This window comes from Athene cunicularia (genome assembly GCF_003259725.1).
Source record: "Athene cunicularia isolate RWA chromosome 2 unlocalized genomic scaffold, athCun1 chr2_part1, whole genome shotgun sequence".
NCBI lineage: Eukaryota > Metazoa > Chordata > Aves > Strigiformes > Strigidae > Athene > Athene cunicularia.
Window position 1 is genome coordinate 124,699,894 of NW_020799095.1, and position 18,745 is coordinate 124,718,638.

An 18,745-nucleotide genomic window follows, 5' to 3' on the forward strand; every position below is an offset into this window, starting at 1 on the left:
ACAGTGACACTTCTTACTTTCACTGAATGGTCTTGTAAATAAAGTTTAAAACACCACAGCCCCCTGTGAAGCACACCAACAAACTGCACTCCCAGGTTCTGGATCTTTCATAGCTGTACTTTCCCTAGAGTGATTTTAGATCGTATTCAAAATGAGATATAGAAGAAATGTTAAGCCTTAAATTGAGCTACACTGACCACTAGTGTAACAGTGGCATCCAACTGTCCTTTGCTGCCCACTCGTTACCTTAATTATCACAAGACATCTTGTGAGGCCAGTAAGAAACCACTTCAAGATGCATTTGATTCAGTTGATTTGTCTTATACCCTTGCCTCCCCTGTTAGTTTCGGTAAATAGCAATAAATACTTAGTTTCCTATAAAACTATAGCTAATTTCTTCTCTAATTTAAGTATTTTTAACTAGCACTGAGGTAGTATAGTGAAATGAAGTAAATATACATAAATGTCTAAACCCAGAAAATAACAGCCTATATAGCGATGGCCTTTATTTTCCTATGATAGCAAGGTTCTTCTTCCCTGAAATTGGATTGATAGCCTTCGTTGAGAATAGCCAAAAACTGGATTGGTTTAAGCTACATTTTAATGCTTATTTTTCTCATTAGTGGATATCCATAAAACCACTGCTGCATTTAACAATGTTTTCCTCACAAGTTGAGAGGAATAAGGTGATGGATTTAAACCTGTTTATTTTTGCTTTGAGATAAAATTGGACCGTCTAAGCATTGTTAAATCAGTGAAAATAGTGAGGTAATTGCTTTTCTTACTTTCCAGCAGATCCAAGAAAACATTTCAAAATTATGGTAATTCGGAAGCAACATTTGGAGGAAGGAGAATACTTTTGACTAATCAAAATAATTCTGTTAGTAGTAGATATGTTAGTAGTCATGATATGATCTCTGCAGTTTTCATCTCAGGCTTTTAAAAAGGTTAGTTTAACAAAAACAATTAAGATTGAGAAAGAAAGATTTCAGGGGCAAGCAGGTCCCAGGCAGCACTCAAAGCAATGCAGCTTTGTACTCTAAACATACTGGGGTTAATTTTTCACTTAATTTTTCACAGAAGGACACCTGGTCTTCTCCTTGAGGACACAGATCAAGGCTCTTGACACTCAGGAGAGTGCCCCAATTCCTGAGCTCTAGGATTTTAGGAGATGGGATTCAAGCTCAGGTTACCCTGGATGCAGAAAACAGAATAAAAATTTGTAAAGGCACCAGCTGGAGGCTCTTGGCCCATTTTTCGCACAGCCCACGAGAAGGGTATTAATTATTGGGCTATAAGGTATGTGTGCTCTGCTGTAGTGCTCTAAAGAGCTTCTGTTGAATCACAGTTCTGATAAGTGCTGTGAGCCAGCAAAGATGTTTCAGGAAAAAAAAAAAAAAAATTAAGATGCAACATGTAGAAATCGTTTATCTCACATTCATTGTAGAAAGATCAGGTATTTATTTGGTCTGTGAGAAGGAAAGGTGTATATATGCTTTTATATTTCATACTTTTAGAGTTCTGATGCTGCGGGAAATGATGCCAGGTATAGAAGGTAACAGGCAAATAAGGAAGCACCAGCAGTCTGAGCAATTTTACTACTTTGGCCTTTTCCAAGAAAAGAAATAAGGAATTATTTTTTTTAAGCAGATTGGAAGCATAACTTCTAACTAAAATAGGACACCAAGGAGGACTAACTAAAATCTTTTTTGGCAAAGTCCAAGACTAAAAATCAAAATACAGTCAATTAGAAAAATTAATCCTCTGTTCTCATTTAGACAAAGACTATGTTTACAAAACTGGAAATGAAAGAAAATTAAAAAGAAGGGACGGAGACTTGGGTTTGGGGAGGTTTCTTTCTATTTAACATAAACTATTTCCAATTTAGAATAACAACTTTTCTCTTGGTTGATACATGGTGTTTTTGAAATTAATCTTTTCTGGCTTTTTCCCTACAGACATCAGGTAAAAATCTGTGCAGTCACAGAAAAAAAGTGTTTATTTCCTGCAGTTTGGGAAACATTATGCAATGGCTTTCGTGGCTTTAAAATTGTAATAAAATTTGGGTGTAATCTTTCCTCTTTGATCATAAAGTAAAAATGTTTTTGTAACACTGACTCCTTTGGCCTTGAACCTTTGATGTCACTCTTTTTAAACACATGAATTTTAGTCATATCATCCCAAGAAAACTTCCACTAGAGTACCTGTATTTGGTAAGACCGCCAGACAGTTTTTCTTGTGTTTAGTACCACTGACTGCATTTCACGGAACCATTCCACACTGATAGAATGTATTGGATAAATTTTTAAAAAACATGTACAGTTTCTAGCTTCGTTTACAGCTGTTACCACACCCTTCCTCAGATTTGTTCATAAGCTCATCAGGGGCACAGTGTGGCTTTTTTCCGTTCAAGCAAGCCCTGACACCTTTCAGGTCAATTACCCGCCCTTGAAAAACAAACTGTGTATTTTATCAGCTGAATTCTCTGTTACCCATCACCACAGTATTCTTCCTACTGTAAGATGTTAGAAGATATGAGTAAATAATAATAAAATATATTATACACAACTGAAGTATAATAAACCCCTCGGATCTCATAGGTATTTAATCAGAGAACAATCTGCAAATAAATTATTTATTCATGATTCCAGTGTATTGACTGCCATCAGGCAGGTTTTGTAAATTACAAATATTGAAATGATACAGAAATGGTGATGCAGAAAAGAACGTATTTAACTGCAGACAAATCCCAAGACAACACTCTGAGAGTTTTAAAGGTATTCGAAGTATTTTATATCATCGTAAAAACTGCTGCAGAGCATAAGGTATTTCTTTGGCTACAGTGAACCATGAATAATATTGCAGAAATGCTTAATTTCATTTAATAGCATTGAGATGTGCATTTCATATATGAGATAGCCTGACTGCTTAGAAAATTTGATTCACAGCAGTCTCCAGTGAAACTGGTCAAATAATCTATTGTGAATAAAACCTATTGTAAATTTGGCCATTTCTCATAGAATAATTACCCATTAATAACTTCTTTCATTATTCAGCCAGCTCTAGCCCACAGTATATTTATTTCTGAGGAAGGTACTAAATGACTTGAGAAACCTTTGAGTGGAGAGTTATACAGCTTCACTTAAACTTTGCACTCATTTAGGGATGCTGCTGTGACTGAATACTGAGTTGTATCATATATGGCACATATGTAAAGTAGAGAAAATACCATAAATTGGCCAGACTATTAAAAATAATATTCAGGAAAATACTTTGAAAAATTCATAATAATTAAGTGAATGACATTTAAGTGAATAGAAATTTTGGGCCAAACTCTATAATAGCAGCTGATGGCCCTCTGTCTACAGCATTTTGTGTTGTGTAAACTGTCCAGTCATTAGATGTTGTGCCATGTCTTTCCTTTTATGCTGCATTTCAAGTTTCATGAATATTTAATGGTGTAAACAAAACAAAACAAAAAGTATTGTGGGGGAAAAACCTGTTCCCATTCTACATTCAAATGAAATCGAGAAATGCTTTTTGCAGGAACCTGTGAGAGTGGCAGGTGCCTTCATCTCTGCTTTCCCTGAGAATAAGCAAAGCTTTACTGCATTCGGAGTAGATATTATCCAGGTTGACTGGACATCAAGTTTTGACACAGTTGTTAATTTGTTCCTCTATACTGGCATGAAAAGGGGATCTGAGCTTCAGCAGATCCTTTGTCAAAGCATATAACTCACTTCAAAGGATTGTCCAGACTTTTATCGCCAATAGAGACAAATAGGTGCATCCAGGAGCTGTTTCACCCAATAAAGTTACCAGGAAACATTTTTCTCTGTTTAGTAAAGCATCGATCTAAGTGAAGTGTTTATACTTCATTCTCAACCTCTAGTTGGCTGAAAGTAGGTGAGACAACTGCTATACTTGGTTTGTATCTTCTCTTTGGGAAAGCAAGCAGAGTAGTGCCCTACTCACCACAATACTGGAGATGTACTTTTCTCAGCCTCCTGTGTTAGAGATATTCTTGGTTACTAGAAAGTATCCAGTAAAGCAGTAAGTTGAACCTGTGTCTCCTACACCCACACTGAGTGCCAGAGCCATTGGACCACTAAGTATATGGGGACTGATATTTTTGGTGTATTTCATTTTTTCAGGTTTGTTCCATTGAAAAACTTCAGCCCACCGAATAGATATTTTCTGACAATCATCAAAAGTAAGAAAAAAATCTGACTCTACTTACTACTAAATGTTTGCATTTAAGAAATCATGCTTACTAATGAATTTAATCTGCAAATCCGATTGTCTTTATTGCTTTTTACTAACAGTATCTTCCCTTTTCAGTAGGATTGTCCTCACCACTTGTCATTCCAGTCTCATGAAAGAACTGTCCATCTATAAGCCTCTGATTTATACTTCACTGTCTTCTCTTTAGGTTATAGATAATGTTCTTAAAATTAGCACAGGGCCAGTAACCACAGAAAACCTAGTACATTTCTGACTGGTGTCCAAATGACTGACTGCTAAGCATCCCACATCATAAGTTCCTTTTAAGCGTTCTTCTCCCTGTCTGTCTCTGGAAGCAGCCTTCATAGTTCAGGGAATGCCTTTACATATTTTATATATTTTTCAGAGTTTTCAGAGATACGTTGACCTTTAAGCACCTTTTGCCTCCTTCCAAAGCCATGAAAACCATTGGTTGCCTTATTTTTAAGAAGTATGGGCTATTGCTGCAATGCACTTATCTACAGATTACTGTAAGCACATTTCTTTCATTTGAAAAAGGTATTCAGTTTTTCCCACGTAAGTCAGCAGCTAGAACGAAAAGTGATTAGACATTAAAAGAATGAGCAAAAAAGCGTATGTATTGATGTCTTAATCTTTTCAAACTAGAGTACCAGAAAACTGGTGATAAATGATAGTTTTCAAACTGTAATAAAATTAACATGAATTTCACTTCATAGTAGGTGAACATTCTCCCTGCTGATTTCATGGCAGGAAAACTGGAAAGTCAAATTATTCAGAGACTAAGTGTTTCAAATATAGCAAGAAACAATCACATTCATATTTATAGAGATAATACTGTTCCTTCAAATCAGACTGTCAGTTCTCGCTTCTTGATAACAAATATATTTTATTACAATTCTTACAACTGCTACAGAATATTTATTAAAACATGTTTTATTCCCGTAATTATGTCCACAAGGTAACATTTATAGGAACAGAAGAATTGGAGAAAACATTTCTTCCTGCATTTATGGACTCACAGTTGACACTTTAATTTCTGTAGAATGTTGCCAATACCGCACAATGCAACAGGGATCATTAAGACAAAGAAGACGAGATGAACTGACAGAGGGTGGAAAACTGTTTGAAATTTTAGCTGAATGATGCCTAAGCCTATTTGCCAAGTTCACTGAAGCTGTGGGGCTGTCTGCTGTTTTGCACAATGCCATCTTGCACTGTGTGAGCTAAAAAAATTCTGTTCTTCACTAGATAAAACTACTTCTATGGTCTTTGATGTAATTGATAAAAGGAAACTAATGGTGTGTTGCATAACTGTGAATTAGGGAATGTAGCTGTTAAATTAACAAATGTTCACAGACATGCTGTGGTTTCTCTTGGAAAATGTCACAGGGGATCCTCCTTTATTCAATAATTTGGTTGCAATCTAAATTCTGTTTGAGGATCTGCATCTATATCATACTGAACATTTTCTGAGCTCATTAGAAAAAGCTGAAGGAGATTGAGATTTACTGAAGGAATACAGTCACGCCGTGATTCCCCACAAAATACATACGAATAATGTGTTTATGCATTTAGAACTATACGTATGCATAGGCTTATTGTAAGGACACACTCACTGAGGCGTCTTTGCTCTGTTGTGCCTTAAATATTTTCAGAAGTTCTTTGGAATCTCTCTAAAATATTTTTGCAATACTTTACAATAACTGTTTTCCGAAGATTGTTAGAGTTTGGATTCTTGGGTTTCTTTTTAATGCTTTTCCCCACACAATAATAGAACAAAAAGTTGATATTTGGTGTTTGGATTTTCGTATTTCTTTTTTTATCATCTTTCCACATAATGTTTTTCTCTATACAGCAACAGAAAAAAAGTTATTTTATGCTTCATTAGGCTGGGTGACATATTCTTCCAAGATCCAATGGTCAGCAGTATTTTCAGCAAATTGTGTGTCACACTTGACTGCAGTTTAGAGGAAATTATAGAACAAGCAACTATAGAATACAACAGGTCTAATTATATTAAACTTTCTTTTCTGCTCACATGCCAGTCATAAACAGACCTTGATTTCTGTGTACATATTTGATATTCATAAGTATTTGCCAAACACCTTGGATAAATTATACACTGGTTTGTTGGTATCTGTTTGTCCTGAATGTTTATGACTGATCACCTATGCCAGAATGTATTATTTCTACTTCCCACTTTGAGAAATGTTTTAACTGATGAACAAAAACCAGTGCAAGTTCTTGCTCTTGAGTATGTAGTATGCTTTCAAATGGAGTATATACTGTGCATTTTTAAAAATTCTCCCTTCTGAATTTTATTGCTGTGCTCATTTCTCATAGCACTTCTCATGTTGCCCTACTCAGTGCAGAATCCTGTTATCAGAATTTTAAATAACAATAAATTAAGTCCAACAAGGTAGTAAATATGACAGAATTTATTAACATCTCTTTGGAATTTCAAACAGCAAACTTCTGCATGGCAAAGTTGCTAAGTATAATGATTTGCTTTCTGAAAAACAAACTAGAGGTCTATGGAGAGCTCTTTCTGAAAACAATTACCAGTCACAAATCTCCACAGTACAGCTCATAACTGCAAGGAACATCTCTAGTTTGAATGTTTTGAGGCACACTAGGCAAAAGACGCTAGCTTTACACATCACGACGTCATCAAGTGTCATTTGCCTAGAAATGTTAAAACAATACCACCAAAAAGCTTGTGATAGTTTGGAAATATTTTGGTTCAATATTGCGATAAACCATCCATGTTCAATTTAAAGAGATTATGTGATGGGTTCATACCAACTAACTGGTTGGTAGTTGGCAATGATGCAAAACTTTTTCTCTTGTAATCCTGTAAAACTGTCCCAAGACTGCAATGTCCCCATCCTTCACTGAAATAGTTCAATCTGTCATTTCAAGATGTCAGTGCTAGAAGTTTCCCTTACATTTTTGCCAAGGCTGTTTCCTCTTTAAGGATAGTGGAAGCATTATTTTGAAATACAGTTTAAAAACAGGTTGTAAAATGTTTTCAAGTTCTGAACATAGATGAAGCACTTGCAATTTGGCAGATTCATTTTTCCCTCAAGATGAGTGTGCTACATCATTGAGATTAAATATAGTTAAGCTGTCATGATTCTTAGCTTATTGCTTTGTTTCTCTAGATTCTCACTTCTACAGGTAGTCTTTAAAAATGAGTTAGCACAGAGGGTCAGCAAGAAATCTGAGTCTACTGGAATCCATTTAAAAAGATCAATTCTGACTATTTTCAATTTCATCATCACATCTTAATGATCCATAAAGTGACAAAGAAATGGACTACTCAAATCAGACAAATGCAGATGCATAGTCTCCACCTATCAAGGACAAAGCAAGCTCTTCTCTATACTAGGAACAAAACTGATCCTCAGATAAAATTCTTGACAGACATTTATGTTATAGCAGAAAAGTCCAAATAGAAGAGAAATTGTCATCCACCTTTAAAGACAAAATTATTACCTTATTATTGACTTAAATGCCTGTATCCTCACCTTAACTTTGAAGCTTGACTTTCAAAAATGACCCTGCAGTTTGTTCATACATTGGCATAGATGCTTAATTCTGTGTCATATCCTCATGCAGTTCAGAACAAGCAAATACTCCGAGTTAATATGAGAAATGGCTGACTTCTACAACCTAGGGGCCAATGGACAGCAACGTCTTTCCCTTAAGCAGCAATTTGAGCGCCACAAAATTATTCCGCTGCTAGCCAACTGTTTTTTTCAAAATTCCTCATTCTTTTTACCAACCTGTAAAGTGTGTTTTGATTCACCTTTATCTGTGTTTTTCCTTGGGCATCCACTGCTGACCCCTGTTTCTGACTAGTGTGGTCCCTGAGCTGTGGGGAGCGTGGCCAACCACCCAGGGCTCTCACCAGCACAGGCAATCAGCCAAGATACTGGCTGTGAAGTTTGCCTCCAACCAGTTCTCACTGCACAGCTGCTCTCTTTCATCTCCACTGAGATCTCCAAGCTGAAGATGTGCACAGTGGCTAGCAGACAGTGTTTAGTTATGTTGATGCCACAATGTGCACTACAGAAGTTGTTGTCAATTATTGGCTCTGAGAAGGGACAAAAAGTCCAAACACCTTCCCAGTCAAGAGTGGCATGTTTCTGGAGGAACTGGCTCAGATTCACAGCCAAGCACTGGGTGAGCTCTGCACCCCTCAGGGTCTGTGCAGCCCCATCATGCAGCAACCTCATGCACACTGTGGACCCCACTGTGAGGAACTGTACAGAGAGCTCATCACAAAAATTAGAAAACTAACTTCTGTTCTTTATAAAGCTTCTCCTAATCACACTAATCATGACATGTGAGCAACTCTCAGTAGAAGATCAGGCAATGTGCTTCTCATCTTTTACACATCTGCTCTGTGTCTTCTCCTTGGATGAAAAGCGCAGCACAGAGTAGAGGATGGAATGCTTCTGATGAGCTTTAATTCATGGCCTTTGGGTAGGCACCAAGCAAGGAAGGTTCTGGTTATCTGTGCCTGTGACATATGATGGCACAAGATTCAGTAACACATGAGAGCAGACAGTTGAGGGAGATACTGTTTTGATCAGTTAAAAATAAAATTCTACATTTGAATGGACATATGAAGAGAAGGAAGGTAGTATGGGATACAAGAAGATAAATACTCATAAGCAGGGCTCCTGCTTAACACTCATAAAAAATAAATGCATGTGGACATGCATACAGACACTGCATTTGTTTTCTGTTTGGAGTTTCTCAGAGATTTGTGATGTGTACTCTGGTCACAAATTTCAAGTGCTGCTCTATAACCTTGACAGAAGGAAAGGTGAGGAAAGGCAAGAAGAGGAGGGGAGAGAGGGGAGAGATGAGGATAAGAGAGGGAGAGGGAAGATTCCTTTGGCAACTGGGGCTTTCTATCAAACATTAAGTAGTAGTTTAAATAAAACCTTAAGTCTTCGTGATGCTTTATGAATGAAAGCAATAACATGAAAATAGCTGCATTAAACTGACAAAAGTCTTGTTTTAGTATTTTATATTACAGATACTGAAACATTCAGCTGTAGCCATAATGACTAAACAGTCTTGTTGGATGGAGACCCTAAAAGAAGAATCTCTAGAAGGATTAACTGGTTTTCTTCATGAAAATCACAGTGAAGTTTTCTTTCCAGTGCTTAAAAGCTTTTCTTTCTAACAGAACTTCATTTAAGTAACTAGTGTCAAAAGTGTCTATCAACTGTTAAGTGTTTCAGTTTAATTGTCATTCTCTTCCCTATAATCTAGTTCTGGATAAAGCAGTATTTGTCAGAAGTATTTTAATAAAAACTGTTTAAACTGTTGACCAAACAAGCACTTGTGTTATTAAAAGAGAATATAATAAAACAAACTTATGAAATACAATCTAGAGAGACAAATATTTTACTCTAAAGCATCCTCTTTAAACATAAACACTATTTCTGTATTCCTCCTTCACTCTGCAGTAGCTGGAGTTTTCTGGAGAAGTCTTATTTTGTTGAAAATTAGTAACATAATGCATCAGGCCTAGATTCTAGTCTGGTTTATTCACAAAAAAAATATTTAATCCATGTTTACTTGAGCAATACAATAAAACAGACATGAGGCATATGTGGGGTAACAGCCTGGAGACACTGAAGTCAGTGGTGCCTCATTATTTACTGGAATTTACAAACCTTTTTTTTAAAAAAAAATAAAGTGTGAAACTTTTATTAAATATTGATTATCTATACTCCGATTTATGATAAAATAGACACTATTCATTACCACATAGTTTATCATATATCTAGCTAATAATATCAGATTATCAATTCTTTTAAAAAATAAATGGTAAATCCCAGTAAGAATACCTAGGAAGTTAAGAGAAAGCAAGTTGAACCTTTTGCTTTAAAGTCATATTGGCTGTTGACTGCCAAGAGACTTGAGGAGTTATTCAGTGGTCTGCAGAATTCCAAAGGCAACCAAAAGTTGATAAAACTATTTCAGCCACAGTAAATTATGTATTGTATGTATTTTCCATACATGGAATACCATTTATCCAAATGAAGAATCCTCCTGTACCCAAGGCAAAGTAGTGATTGTACTTAACATTAGAGCTGAATACTGATAAATGCCCTTATCAAAATTTGAATGCCAAAAGCATTCTTGTAATTAGGTAATTTTACAAGTCTTGTCTGCTACCCGTAAGAACTCTTATCATATATCCTAAAATAGGCCAGTACATTCATCCAGATGCCTAGCCAGTTCATGAAAGACATAGAGCATCAGCTATTGTGCATATTCTGTGTGTCCTTGGGACTGAGGCTTCTGGTCTCCGGTATGGGACAGCACAGGGCCTAATGCTCACGCAGCATCTAGCTTTGATACCCAGCCAGGATTGGGCTAGCATGTGCACTTGGATATAGGCTCTCCAAACTCCTTTATGATCTGCCAGCTGGGACACAGCCAGAGAATGCCAGGAAGGAAATGGCTAATGAAATGCCCTGCTTGATTCAAAGAAGAAACAGATTCTTCCCTCCACCACTACTTTTATAATGATGTAAAAAACAGTGGCTACTAGTCCTGAGATTTCCAAGGGTCTCTCAAGATAGTAACATGTGATGTGGTGGTTTAAACTCAGTAGCATCTTATTCCACAAGGGATACTACTGAAATCAACAATAACCATGGAGTGAGGTGTTACTGTGAGAGAATGCTATCAGCATCTGGCCCCTGGTCAAAATCAACAGGTTTTCAAAAATATTTTCATGAAAGGGGGGGGCTGGTGGAAGAGAATGGTTTAAACAGAAGATCTGCATTCCTTTCTCTGAGGGAGCAGTGGAGACAGGTGGACAGGGTACAATGTTTCTGCCTCTTTGCAGATCGGGGAACTAATGCAAAGAGTCTCTGCAATTCTACCCAAATGCTCAACCAGCCTCTGGAGATGGGGAAGAGGTAATCCCTCAAATTGAGTGGCAATTTCCCCACCTTCTATCTGTTGTCTGGTCTGTTAGGAAAAACAGATAAAAGATGTGTGAAAGAGGTTATCTTCACCTTGGATTTATGTCAACACTGTTGAGATCCAGGAAGAAACAGGTGGCAAACTGCTTATGCCAGGGAAGAACAAAAAATCAAGTTCTTAAAATGCTATCAAAAGGCCTCCAAATAAAAGCTACTGTAGAATTGACAATGAGCAATGGTTTTGAAGACAACACTAGTGATACCTCCAAAAAAAGTGTTGGTTTATGTTTAGGGAATATGACAGCAAGTTTAGGAAGGTTGGGAGGATGGATAAACCATTGAATGAAAGTAATATACCTTTTATGTAAATAGCAGATTGAGTACTTTATTTTCTGAGTACTTTATTTTCAACTTTTGAAGGAAAAAGAGTATTGATGATTTAATAGCAGGAACTGATGATTTGCTATTGAAAATTTAATACCTGGCATTAAAAACATATGCATCCACAGTAAAAGATGAAAGGCTTGTGTAGTCATTATCTTGAGCACTGAGCTTTTATATAAACTCACATCATGGGACCATAATGTTATTGTCAATTATCATTCTATTTCATTCATTACTCAGAGGAAAGGAAAGCATGATATGGATTTTTTTTAGAGTTGTGGAATTATTTGGGAAACTAGTGTCAACAGAGAATCACTCTCCTCAGTGGCTTTAACTGAAGCTAGTTAATTAAGCATGCAAGCATTGGCTTGATAACTGAGTAAGACAAAAGACTACTTGTGCCATAATGGCCTTAGAATTTTGAAAATAACATTGTAGGGTATTTTTTCTAACTTCTTTTCAGAGATACCTTGTAGTGCAACCTTTTTTTTTTTTTTTTTCTTTCTAACTGTTCTGTGGCACAAATCTTTCGGAATAGTGTATAGATTTCAATTGGGTCTATTGTGACCAAAGTTGCCCAAACTTGACCAAGTTATAAGAGCTCAAACCTTTGAAACCGTAATCCTTTGCTGCTACATAATGTGAAGGTCATGCTGGGTATGTCTGTCTCACACTGTCTCACAACTTCAGGTTCTATTCTGGTCTTTCCCTATGGTGGCCACTTGGATGGATTTGAAGGACAGGACCCTATGCTGTTAGCAATGAATGCTCCATATTTCTGCAAGTCATGTCATAGGCATGGGAAAAATGTGAGCTGTGACTTGATGAGCATGCCTGAAGAGAAGCCAGAAAGGGTAGGGACAGCACTTCTCCAAGGGGGTTTCCATCTACCCAGAAAAAGGAGTGAGGGCAGTTGTGGCTCCTCTTTTGAAGGCTGGGAATAGGAGGAATGTCCCCTGGATGCAAAATGATATAGCATACAGGGGCTAAAGGTTGGCATAGATCCAAATGAAGAAGTCCATAACGAACAGAGAAAAGTGGGACATAGCAATTTTACTGCATTTGAAAGGTGCTGGGACTCTGCACTGGCCACCCTGAACATGGCAGCAGTCCTAGGGGCTCTGACACAGCACTTGATTCCTGGTTGCTCCACAGGCAAAAAAAGTGTGAGGGCATCAGTGGTGGACCTGTTGGCATCAAAGAGGTTGGGAAACCACTGGAAACCACTGCCAGCCAGTGGAGATGACAGCAGCCTATAAAATGGAGTTGCTGGCAGTAGAGCTAGGGAAATTTCAGGAACCTGGTACACGTGACAAAGCTCTTTCTGTACATACTGATAAGCAGCACAGCAACAGGCTTTGTGCCTACCACACCACTTCCTGGGCCATTGCCACTGGGACCAACTTCTCCTGACAGCACTGACTGCAGACACAGATATCTTACCTAAATCAACAAAAGGGAGTTCTTTAGATATAAACCATGGGATAAGAAAATTTGTGATTCCTTCCAGCCAGACTGAAAAATACCATGATCTTTCTCATAAAGTTTCCTTTCCTTTGTAAAGAGAAATGTTGTTCTGGCTTTTTAAAATACTCTTAAAGTCAATTCTTGGCAAAAAAAGACCTTGAATGGTAAAGATCAAATCAAATTTCAGGAGAAAAGGAAACATATAAAAGTACAGAAGGGTGGATATGAAGTTCTTTTACCAGGGAATAACTGAAGTCCTTAAGCGGACAGCTAAGGCTGAGAGCAGTGGTGCTTAGAGGGTTGAACTTGGCCTGCAAGAACGCTGCACACAGACCAGGATTAGAAATGAAAGCTGCATGATGCTTTTGCAAACTGAGCTCATGAAAAAACATAACAATACCAAGTACAAACCCTGCCAGTCATTGGGAGGTTTGCCATTTATTGTAAAAGCTGATTACACTTCATTATCTCTTCTTTATCAAGTGATATGGCGTGCTTTTCAGTTGTGAATGCCTGGCTAGATGGGAACCAAGCTTGGTAATGCAAAAAACCCAGATTTTCCATGCACCAAAATGACAGGATGTAGAAGATCTTTGAAAGCTGTAAAATAGCATTAGTTAGAGATAATAAATAGAATTTTTCCTCTGTGTTCATTAATAACACGGGGAATGGGAACAGCGCTGGCTTTTTCAGAGCTGAAAAATATAAACCAGATGAGGCAAACTACCTTAAAAAGCAAAATCTGTCAGACTCCAGAGCATTTGCGGTATCAAAAGAAAACTGACAGACAAAATACCAATGCATATTTTCATTGCATATGTGTTAACTTCAGTGAATATTTAATGAATTAATGGAAGTTATTCTACACAGCTATTTTGATAATGCAAAACAAGAGGTAATTATTTAACTGGCAAATTTTTTTTGGCAGACATTTTTTGTAGCTTTGAGCAACAGCTGAGAATAATGCATTTTTAATTTAAAAGAGCAAGACAGTGTCATGAAACACAGGATCTATAATGAAGATTTCGGGAGATGGGATACGAGTGAAGAACTCTAGTATAAAGTGCTATAATAAAAAATAATTTACAAGAGGAACACTTTAAAAAAAATAATCAGAACCCAAGCTTATTAAGGCTGTTAACAATATGATTTTCTGCCAACTGTTTCCTGTTTTTTCCTCCACTGAGAAATCTGGAAATAATAATGGCAAAGAAACAATTATCTCAGAAGCAGATTTTTAAAAAGAGCATGAATTTTATTATGCCAAATTAAATTCATCTCTCAATAAAAATGCCTCATTCACCTTTCAGCAGAAAGATACTGTTTTGTCCTTTTACAAGAAAGCCATGCTCCTTCTAAAAGACAAAGGCAAAAAATATACCTGAAAGATGGTTTCTTTCCAAATCCAAAAGCTTGATTGTTATTTTGTTGGCTTGATCAAAGGTATTACTCCTCACTTGAGATCCTTCCTCATTTACATACTCAGAATACCATGGTAGAAAAATTTGATCACAAAGAATATAGCACACATCTTGAAGACCACTTTTTCAGTGCAAAATTAATTATAATTGACAGCTGTGACATTTATTTGTAGAAGAAAACTATATGCCTGGATACATGCCTCGATTTGCATTTCAGTGTAGAGCATAGCTTAAATGGATAGTTCTATCTATAAATTATTTCTGTTGGAGAAAATTCAATTGTTATTTAGTGCATTTTGCCCATAGCCACTACCGTGCTACTACTGTGTTGGTGTAAACCATTCCTTTAAGTCATGGCCCCAGAGTTAAAACTTTCTGTGACAGGATGTGAATAGTGAGACTGAGAAGAGATTTGAAGATTGTGTGACACTGCTATGGGTACAAGTTACTGGAAACTTCCTGTTCAGAGACATATAACTGAGACATAGCGTTGGCCAGCTCTCAAGAGCCAATACCTAAAAAGTTACCACCACGTGCCTACTACTCCACATCAAACACAGTCAAACACAAACAGCCATCTGCAAGGCAGGTGCCTGGTCTAAGCTCAGTATCTAGTCCTTCTCCAAAGACCTTGATTTATTCCACAGGTCTTAGTTCCCTATTTTCTGGAGACGCTTATCTCTTACCACCATTACAGAAAGAGCCTACCAACATATCTCATACTGGCCCAGTGATATTTGCCATGTAAAAGTTAGGTGAAATGAATACCACTCACAGGCAGTTGCATATACTAGGTACATGTGACCTGGGGAATCTTGGCAGTAGTTCATCTGATTTTAGCCATTCAGTTTGCAGAACAAAAAAAAAAAAACAAAAACAAAAAAAAAAAAAAAAAAAAAAAAAAAAAAAACAACAAACAAACAACAAAAACAATAACAAAAAATGAACAAATAAAAATCTTAACAGGATCTGTGAGCATGGGAAGCTTGACATATACACAGTGAAATAAATTCCATTGAAGAAAAGTGATGGAAAATACTAGGTGTTTATCTGAAATAGGTGACAAAATGTATTAAATTATTTGAATATTTTAGGCAAGCTATTTCAATCATCTCTACTACCACATAAATTATATAAAAAGAATGCAAATAACCAGCCAGTACTGCATAGCTGTTACATTAGTAGAGCAGCTGGATGCAACATTAAAGCCCTTATAAACAAGAGGAATTATTGTTGTTATGCTACAGTATGACACTTGACTAAGAGTTTAAAAGTAGCATTCATTTTCTTGATTAAAGATTAACAAGGTTAAGTGTTTAATTGATATTTTAACTGGATAGCAAGGAGAGAAATTCTGCAGTTGGGAGTCGAATGAATTTTGTGGAACATGAAAGCACAGTTCTTTGTATAACTTAAAATTAAATAGCTAACCCAAATTGCATTTGTTTAGGAACATACTGATCTAGATTTAGGAAAATAGGGGGATCTGATAAAAGTGTGTTTTGATTCCTGTGCTTTGTTTCTGTCTCAACTGTTTTTCTGCTTCACAGTCACTAAATCGTGTGTAACTAATCTTAGAAATTTAATGACCTTTCAAGTTTGGCTCAAGAAGTTAATGATGCTGATATAACATTACTTCATCCATGAAGTGGTGTCCTCTTAAGAAACCTAAAATATCTCTTTAACTGCCAACTGTCCTTCTCTCAGTGCAGCCACACATTTCTGGACCTACATTTTTGTTCATATAATTTCAGTAATTTCTTTCTCTTGTCTATGATATAGGTTTTATCCCTTTCCACAAACTTCTGCTGCTCTATCTATATCTTTTTTTTAAAATGTTTTTTCTTCTTCAGCTGTAGTATCCTTCTAATTTAGGTGTTTCATTTTGCCTTATATTATATATTAAAAAAAAAAAAAAAAAAAAAAAAAACCCCACAAAACGCTGGATGCCTCACTTCTCCTGACTTCCTTTTTCAGTCTCTACTAATTTTACCCTGTTCCATAGTTCAGCTTAGTCCAGAAAGTGGCTAACAGGCTTATTCATTGTCCTAAGATGTTTCTGTTACCACTTTTGCTCATTATACTGGAATTAGATATTAAAGAATTTCTGGCTACATGGGTGGAAACTACAATATCAGACTGATTCTTGAGGAATATCTTTTATAACAGCAATATAAGCATTTCTATAATTTCGACAATAACTCATACTCTGTATGAATTCACGCTTTGTAGTAATTATTCCAGATAATTGTCCAGATTTTCACTCCTGTTATCCAAGTAATATTGGATTTACACAGCTGTGCTTTTCTGACTCACCAGTTTGTGACTATTTAAATCTGTGAAACGTGCTAATATTTAGTATTTGTCAAGAAGTTGTTCAATGCAATGCCTACTGGTCGATAATGTCACTTCAGAGAAGTTGCTTGATTTTCAAACTTTACCGAATAGTAACACCAATCTGAAAGATGAAGCTATGCACTACATGTCATAGTGCATAAGGACTGTCATAGTGTATAGGGACTGTTGGATTAAAGATAAAACAAACAAAACTCATAGGCAACAGTAAGAACCTTCCATTTTCGGCATCAGCATCTGCAGTAGCAGATGTTGATCAAACAATATGTCTTAATAACTTTACTATGAAATGTTGTTGGATAAACCAGATTCTCACTCCCAAATCTATTTAGATTGGTGAACTCAGAGCTCACTTTCAGTAAGTGGAGCAGAGGGCTACTTTCTTTGGGAGAGGTGAATTAAGAATATGTTTCTACACTATTTTTATATATTCAAAGATATCCAGCACAACTCAGACTTTTTGCAGACAAGTCAGGAAAAGAGAGTCAAGAGACTTTCATTGCTGAACATATGTATCTCCTTCTGAAGATTGTTTAGAAGTCCTCAGATTTGCAGAAGTAGTGCCATCAGCTCCTCTTTAAACAAAACAAAACTGTAAGAGGGCAAAAGGAGTAGAATTGTTTGACATTGTTTTTGATATTGCGGTAGTGTTGAAATGAGTAAACCTCAGAAAAGTCACCTTTAGCAATAGAGAGTGATGATGTACAGAGCAGTGGGAGTCGTGGTGGCATGCTGACCAGAGCTAAGACCACTCTTGGTTTTGAATCCATGCACCAGAGGAAAGGAGATGTCTTTCTACAAAGGGAAATGCATTACTCCACATGATGTGTATATGGCACATCTGTCACATGTGCATTACCATCGTACCTGTGCAGATTGGTATGCAGGGGAACCAACAAATACAGACAGACCATTTACCATAACTAATTCTTGTTCAACTTCAATAAAATTGGCTGGCAGCAACTAGGACCATAAAGGGTAAGAAACTGGTGGCTTCAAGCGAAACACTCCTTCAGCTACAGAAACTGTACGCACTCTGCAAATGTCTTTATACGCAATGACTGGGATAACTTTATGTGTTACGAAATAATTTTTTTAAGGCTTGCTGGAAAATGGCATGCTGTTTTAAGTAATAAACATAAAAGCAGTATTTACAACTCATGACACTTAGCAGAGATTCTAAAATCATCACAATCTGAATTCAGTTTCTGTAAAATGTGTTCTATTGGAGATCCAAGAAAAAACTCTCCAAGTTGCCCTGATGTAAAAGGAAATCAAAAAAGACCAGAAGAGAACAAGAGCACTGATCTGTACCTGCTTCGGTACACTTACTTCTCTTTGATCCTTGGTAGCTCAGTTATTTAGTTTTGTTTAAGCTGATTGCGGGATCTCCATGTCATACAAAAAAACCTTTAGAGTTTGTTGTTTCAAGTGGAAAAGGGCTGCTGCTGGAGGATTTTAAAAAAAAAAAAAAAAAAAAAAAGAGTCAGCCTCTCTAAACTTTACAAACTTCACCTAGAATCTCCTAACAGTATTTTAATTTTCTCTTTACAATATATATAAAGAGGTATCTTTGTCTTTTGCATTAAAACTTAATTGACTGTTTACACTTGATGTCTCAACTAGATAGGAAGAAAGACGTCTCCCCAGATTAGATTGCTTTCTTCCAGGTGTCAGACATGCACTGGTTTCTAGCTACAAATATTGATCCTTCGTTGAACTTCAAACTTCTACGTGGTCACAACTGTGATAATGGTCATGATATCAATGGTCCTAATCTCATCTATCACTTTGATATGTTCAAAATCATCAATTTGTCTCCCATTTAACTTTAGGAATTTTTGTTTTACCGTTTCCAGTAGACTGAAAACTGACAAATATTGTTTTATAGAAATATGCTTTTTAGTGGAC